The 6,398-nt window shown below is 61.7% G+C and overlaps 1 protein-coding gene across 3 annotated transcripts in view; it reads right to left on the bottom strand.

The window, feature by feature from the left end:
• The window catches only part of SEMA3B (semaphorin 3B), an 11,372-nt gene extending 8,490 nt beyond the window's left edge, over positions 1–2,882 (bottom strand). The window contains exon 1 of one of the 3 annotated variants that reach the window (XM_039837825.1): positions 2,735–2,882. The gene's annotated coding sequence lies outside the window, so the exon portion shown is untranslated. Of the gene's footprint in view, positions 1–51; positions 201–710; positions 863–2,734 lie in introns of those variants that run through there. The other 2 variants (XM_039837827.1, XM_039837826.1) reach the window with 2 other exon arrangements.
• Between the last annotated feature and the right edge of the window lie 3,516 nt (positions 2,883–6,398).

The following is a 6,398-nucleotide window of genomic DNA, read 5'->3' as shown; positions in this document are numbered from 1 at the left end:
ATGCTAGGACTCCCACCTCCCTCCTCCCCTCCCGCTGACACTTGCCGCTACCTCTTCTGGGCCCGTGAGGTCTGTGACGCCACAAAACACCCAGCTGCCTTCCCACAGGCCACCACGAACTCCGGCAGCAGCACCTCCCCACCCCAGTCTCTTCTCACCCTGAAGAAGGAGAGAAGCCTAGGGGCCGCAGGGCACCCTCTGACGGCTCCTTTAAGGAGCAGCCCCCGCCCCCACCAAGCCAGCCACCGCCCCACACACGCCGTCAAGTTTACGGGGCGGGCAGATCGGGTGACCGGGCAGGCAGCCGGGACCGCTGGAGATGGTGGCCTGCAGGAGTGGGGCAGGCACAAGGGAGGGGCGGGTAGGGAGGACCCCTTCCCCGTTGGGCCTCACGGCAATAGGGTGCCCAGAGCAGCGGTTCAGGAAGTGGGGCTGCCAGTCAAGGCAAAGGAGGAAGGAGCAATAGAGACCCCTCCAGCCCAGGAGGCTCTGCACAGCAGGCAGAGGGAACAGCTGGTGGGCACATCTCCCAGGGACTTGGGTTCCTCACCTGTCCTCCCACAGCTGGGGAGCTGATGGAGGGTAATAAGGGCCCAGTTACCACCTCAGTTCCCGAGAACCAGCTGGGATGGGAGGGTTGGAGGTCGGGGAGGGGGTTCTCAACTGGAGGTCCGATGGGCCCCCAGGACCCAGCCCCAGTCCTTCCTTACCACTTGGGCCGGTGTCTCTGACACCTGGCTGGCAGTGGTTGTGGTGGCGGGAGAGGAGGGTTAGAGAGGGGCAGGCTGGGCAATCAGTGGATGCCAGAGGCCCAGCAAGTCTCGCTGCACTGCAGGGTGTGGGCCCACGCAGATGCCCTGTCCTGGCGGGCGTCCCGCATCTCTACCAGGAGGTCAGGGGCACTCCACGCGAGCTCTGTGACTCCAGTCTTTTTTCTAGGTTGAAGGTGGGAGGAAGTGCCCCACCAAACACAGAACAAGGTGCCCGAGGGGGCGTCCGTCACAGACAGGACAGGGCTCCTACACTTTGGCAGGAGCCTCAGCTGGGAAGGGTCTGGGGACTTGGCTTGAAGCCGAGTCTGGTGGACACACAGTGTCTATACTGCCAGGGGTACTTCTTTGGAGGGGCTGAATGTTGGCAATGGCCAAGTGGGGACCTCAGGTCCCCCTGGGTGAACATGCCAGGGCTCAAGCATGGGCTTCCATCCCTCAATTCCTACAAAGGGCATCCTCCTGCACTGTCCCCAAGGCTGGTCAACAGCTTCTCAGGGGCCAGCGAGGGAGGCTGTGTGGCCACTTGAAGTGTACAGAGTTCTGCCGCCCATCTCCTGCCAAGTCCCTTGGAGTGGAACTGTCTGTGCCCAGCCAGGGTGGGGCTATGCTTCTTTCCTGAGCCTCAGGGGCTGGTGTGCCTGGCCTGGCCTGGCCTGGCTGGCTGGCAATGAAGGGTAGGGGTCAGTGGGAAGACCAGGGGCCTTGAGGAGGGGGAAGACCAGGGGCCTGAGCTCCTGGGCTTCTAGGATGCAGCCTCTTCCTCCTCCTAGGCCCTCTCGCCTTGGACCTGGGCAGCCTCCCCTGGCCCTATGCAAGCAAACAAAATTCTTTGGCTGTTTACAATTTTCCACCCAAGCAGCCAAGATCAGCAAGTGCCTTTGAGGTCCCCACCCACCCTTGCTGTGCCCCCTACCTGCCCCCACTGCTTTTAGTTCTTCAGGCCCAGGGTCCCAGACTGTTTCAGTCTCCCCACCCCCACCACCAAGCTCGGTGACCATACTGAAAAAAGGGACCAGGAACTCAAACACCAGCCACGGTGACTGGGCTGTCCCTGGAAGCCCTTTGCATCGCCTTCCTTCCTTCAGATGTGTCCCCTCCCTGGAGCAGGAAGGGGGATCCCCGGCGGGGAACTCAACTTGTTCCTGTCCCCACAAGGTATCCTTTCTGCTTCTCGGGTCCCAGTGTCTGCCAGGCCCTGGGTGGGGGCGTCGTGGAGACAGCACTCTCTGAGCAGAGTCATTGACTGCGTGGGTCACCGTGGGCTCTGGAAGTCCCCAAGGATTCTGGCATCAGGCAGCTTGGGTCTGGGTCCCAACAGAATGAGACAACCCAGGGGAGGCAGCTGGGGTCCTTAGCTGGGGTCTCTACCCCTGTCTGCACTAGGGCTCCCCAGGATCCTGGGCCTTCATCCTCTGCCAGGGGACCCACGGGTAAAGGCCTGCTGCCTGGGCTCCTGCCCTGATGCTGCATGTCAGTGGCACAGCCTGCCAAAGCCTCGGCTTTTCCTTCTGGAAGTAACTAGATTGTTGTGCCAAGTCCCAGCACCTGGCTCCCCACCACTCATCACCACCTGGGCCTGCCCCCTGCACCCTGCCTGGACCCTGGGCGGTGCGGCTGGGACCAGACATCCATCTGAGGAGAGCTGCAGCCAATCCTCCCAGTACCCAGCCTGGGCCGGGTCACCTTGGCTCCCAACTCACACCTGCTTTAGCCATCAAGGCTGGTGGCTCCAGCTTTCTCCATTCTGGCCACGTGGGTACTAGGACCTGCTGCTTGTGGACTTAGGCATGGGGGGGCCCAAGGCGGTGGGAAGTGGGCTGGGAGAGAACCTAACCAAGACTTAACTTCTCTGACACTCTGCCACCCAGCGGGGGGGATGTCCCGGGAAAGGGTCTATGGAGGTACTACTCCCCACCCGCCCCCAGCCTGGCCTCCATGCTCCCAGGGGACCCCTGGCCCACCTTTTTGGAAAGATCAGCTCCTCCCTTCCTTGCCTGTTCCCCTTCCCTTCTGAGGGCCATGTCAGAGCTGAGGTGGTGGGGCTGAGGGCGGGGCCACCAGGAACCCGGGGCCTCTGGCTGTGGCCCTGCCCCCACCGGTTCCGCCCACCCCTGCCCTCCGCCTCCTGCGCATTCCTCCCTGGCTGAGGTCAGCCCCTCTGGGATGGGGCAGCCCCCCCTAGCAGCCACATCACAGCTCTTCACTCACTCCTGTTTTCCTCATTGCCCAGCGGGGAGGCGGGAGGACGAGAAGCAGGGGAGACTATGGGTGGGGCCTCCCTCTCCCTTCAACTACAGCCTGGGGGAGGGGGCAGGAACAGTGCCAGGAATGCTGCAAAAGCGGACTCCGGTGGCCCCAATACTCATTAACATACTTTAACAATGTTACACTCCTCAGTGTGCTGTAGGGGGGCTCCAGATGCTCTGGCAGGTGTGTAGGGGGGTGCCCAGGCATCAACCCCCTAGTAGCCGCGGAGGGGCGGGGCTGAATCCTGACACCTCCGCTTCCCAGCTGTGTGTCCCAAGCGGGAACGGAACCTCTCAGATCGTTCTCTTCACTAGTCCTGCGGTTGTAAATGGGAGCCTGGGCAGGTCTGGCACATGAGGGGGGTGGGGGGTGCACAGGTGTGTACTCTCTTCGCCACCTCCGCGATGGATAACCTGCAGCATCCAAGCCTGGCGGCCTCGAGGGAGACCCTCCCCTGCCGCCTCTTCCAGTCGGGCTTGGTGGAGCCCTCCTCAGGCTCAGCTCCCCTCTCCTGTCCCCTTCCCTCCCCTGCCACTCCCCTACACCCTCTCCAGGGCCCCCAGCACAGTGACGCCCCTGGTGCTCCACCTGAACCTCCTTCCCTCCTCTGCCCTTGGAGACCCCTTGATCTTCTCTCGAATCCCCTCTAGCAGTGCCCAAGCCCATGCCCCTCCTCCCACTGCAGCCTGACCCCTGACCCCTTTACCTTACCCCCGAAGCTGTGTCCCTAGGGTCTTTCTGCCACCTCCTACTCTGGAGGCTTCCCTTCTGTGGCTCCCCGCTGCCGCGCCCAGTCCCTGACTCAGAGGTCTGAAGCTTGGGGGTTCCTGGCATTTACACCAGCCCTACCTAACTCAGCCCTGGGCTGCCCGCCAGTGCTCTAGCCACCCCACTGTCGGGGAGGCAGCAGCTTTCTTCACCAGGACTTGGCTCGGGCTGTGTCCTCCAGCCCTTACGCCTACCACTCTGCCACCGGCTGGACTCTTCACCGTTCATTATCCATTTCTCCGTATCACTTTCTTCACGAAGCCCCAGATGCCTATAACGCTAGGCTCAAGCCTCTGCAGGGCTCTGGGTTTCCCAGCAGCTGTCAACCCCGTCATGGGGGCCCCAGGACTCGGCAGAGGACGGGCAGGGGGCGGCAGGAGATCGAGGGCCTGCAGGAAGCCTTTCCATCTACCTGGGGCTGTTGTGCCTTGGAAGGGATGAGGGACTGATAGAGAAGGAACACCTCAGGCCTCTCCTTGACCCTGAACCAGCCCCTCAAGCTTTCACTTCCTCCACCCACGACAAGGTCAGAAAGCAGAGTCAGTGGCTTCCCATTGATGTCAAACTGATTTTTCTCATAACCAAGATCACCTGTGGGGCTATAGCTCATGCGAGAAGAAAAACCAAGGCAGGGAGGAGAGAGAGAGACCTCTGCTCCCTGGGACACTGGTCCTTATCACTGGACGATTAACTGAGGAGCTGAGTTGCTGACAGGCATGGACACACCTGCTGTCACACATAGCCCAGCTGGTTTTAGGCCTTCCATGGGTTTGGAGCAGGGGCTAGCTGGTCCAAGGAGGTTCGAGGGAATGTACAACCCCGTGGAAGGGATGAAGGCCCCTGGAATCTCTCTTCAGGACAACAGACACAGACAGGATTGGGGTCAGTTGTTTGGGAGTGGACCTGGACCCAGAACTCAGCCAAAAGAAGCTTCAGTTATGTTCTTGCTCTCTCCCTGAATCCCAGGATAACTCGGACCTGGCTGGCCATGCCACGAGCTGGTGTTTGCAATCGGGGTTTGGATCCTCCACTTTGGTGGCTGGCTTGGCACTTTGAGCCTCTGGGGGTGGCATGATTCTGAGGGGCTCTGAGGGAAATCGGAGGTTTTCCTGACATCAGGAGGACTCATGGAACTCCCCTGGAACATGGTGACAGCTTCCTCCAGGACTAGGCAATTCCTGCAGCCTCAGGGGCCCCAGTTCTAATGGGGGGGCTCCCTCCCCATTCTCCAGCTGCCATCTGGGCCTCTACCTGCCTCTTGGGGGCGGGGGGAGTCTGGGCCAGGGGAGCTGGTGAGTGACTGCCTGGCTCCTCACCAGAGGGTCTCCGTACACCATCCTCTTCAGGCATCTCTGACTCAGAGCTTGTCTCTTTCTCTCTTCCCCATCCCCAAATGGATTAAAAATCCCAAGGCTGTGAGCACGTCAGTAGCCTGAGCAGCTATTTGGGAGTGGGGTGGGCCCTCTGGGAGGTGGATCAGCCTTAGAGTTGTACCCACTGGCTGGAGAAAGTCTACCTCATTTCAGGGACACATAGGCTTGGTCTGGGAGCAGACACATAGCCTGGGTCCCTTGCCTAGCTCTGCCTGTCGAAGGGTCCCGGGCCTCATGGCTGCAGCTGGCATTGGGTGGGGCCAGGAAGATGGGCCTTCTTAGGCTAGAAGAGCTCTGGGGGACACAGGGGCAGGGAGCACTGAATCTCTACCTCTGTTTACCCAGTTGCTCCCAGGGATGAGGGATGACCGAAGTCCAGCTCTGGACAGCTCCATGCAGTGGGGGATCCCCAGCAGTTAACCTCATGGAGTCCCTCCCGTTAGGTTAGTGTACAGGACACCTGAGAAGCCCCCCTTCCTGCCACCTCCCCAATGGCTGGGAATTTCCCAACAGCCAAAGACAAGGAGGAATTGAGAGGCCGCCCCCGCCAATGCTGGGACAATGGAGCCTTATGCCCTCGAAATCAGAGCAGGGGCAGGAAGGCCAAGGGCAGGTGGGGGCCTGGTTGTCTGCACCCAGGGAAGCCCTGCTTGCCAGAACCCCACCCAGAACCGCTGCCAAGCCGGGTACAAGGGGGTCCTGGCCAGAATCCTGCATGGCCCACCCAGGGTGCATCAGGCAGACAATGCCGGCCCCTCAATGGCCCCTCTGTGTAAGGTTCCCTCAGGAGGAAAGGAAGGAACCATCTCCGGTGCCTGCTTCCTGCTGGGCAGGCATCACAACTGGGGGGCATTGGTGCCCCTCCCGCATATCTGGGGCCCAGTGGGGCCCAGACCTGACTGGCGTTGGGCGAGGGGTCCTGTTCTTGTCATCGGCCCTCGGTCCTCGAGGCAGGAAAGGCCTGGGGAACTGGGGGGGAGACAGGGGCTGGGGGGCGTTTATCTCCTTCCGATGCGGCCGCTGCAGCCTCTCATCTCCTGCCAGCACTCGGGGCCAGGGCCTCTAGAGGACTAGCAGGTGTGCGGAGGCGGGGTCTCGGTCCCTGCTTCCCTCCCCGCCCCGGCCCCCCGCTCACTCCCGCCCTCCCCGTCTCCGCGGCGCCGACCCCGGCCCAGGACGCTTTGTCCTGCGGCGGGCGCTGAGCTCCCGCGGCCCCACAAAGCTCCCTTTGTGCCCG

Source organism: Pteropus medius, unplaced genomic scaffold (assembly GCF_902729225.1).
Source record: "Pteropus medius unplaced genomic scaffold, Ma_sr-lr_union100, whole genome shotgun sequence".
Taxonomy (NCBI): domain Eukaryota; kingdom Metazoa; phylum Chordata; class Mammalia; order Chiroptera; family Pteropodidae; genus Pteropus; species Pteropus medius.
Note: the sequence above shows the minus strand (reverse complement) of the source record. Positions and strands in the feature narration are given on the sequence as shown.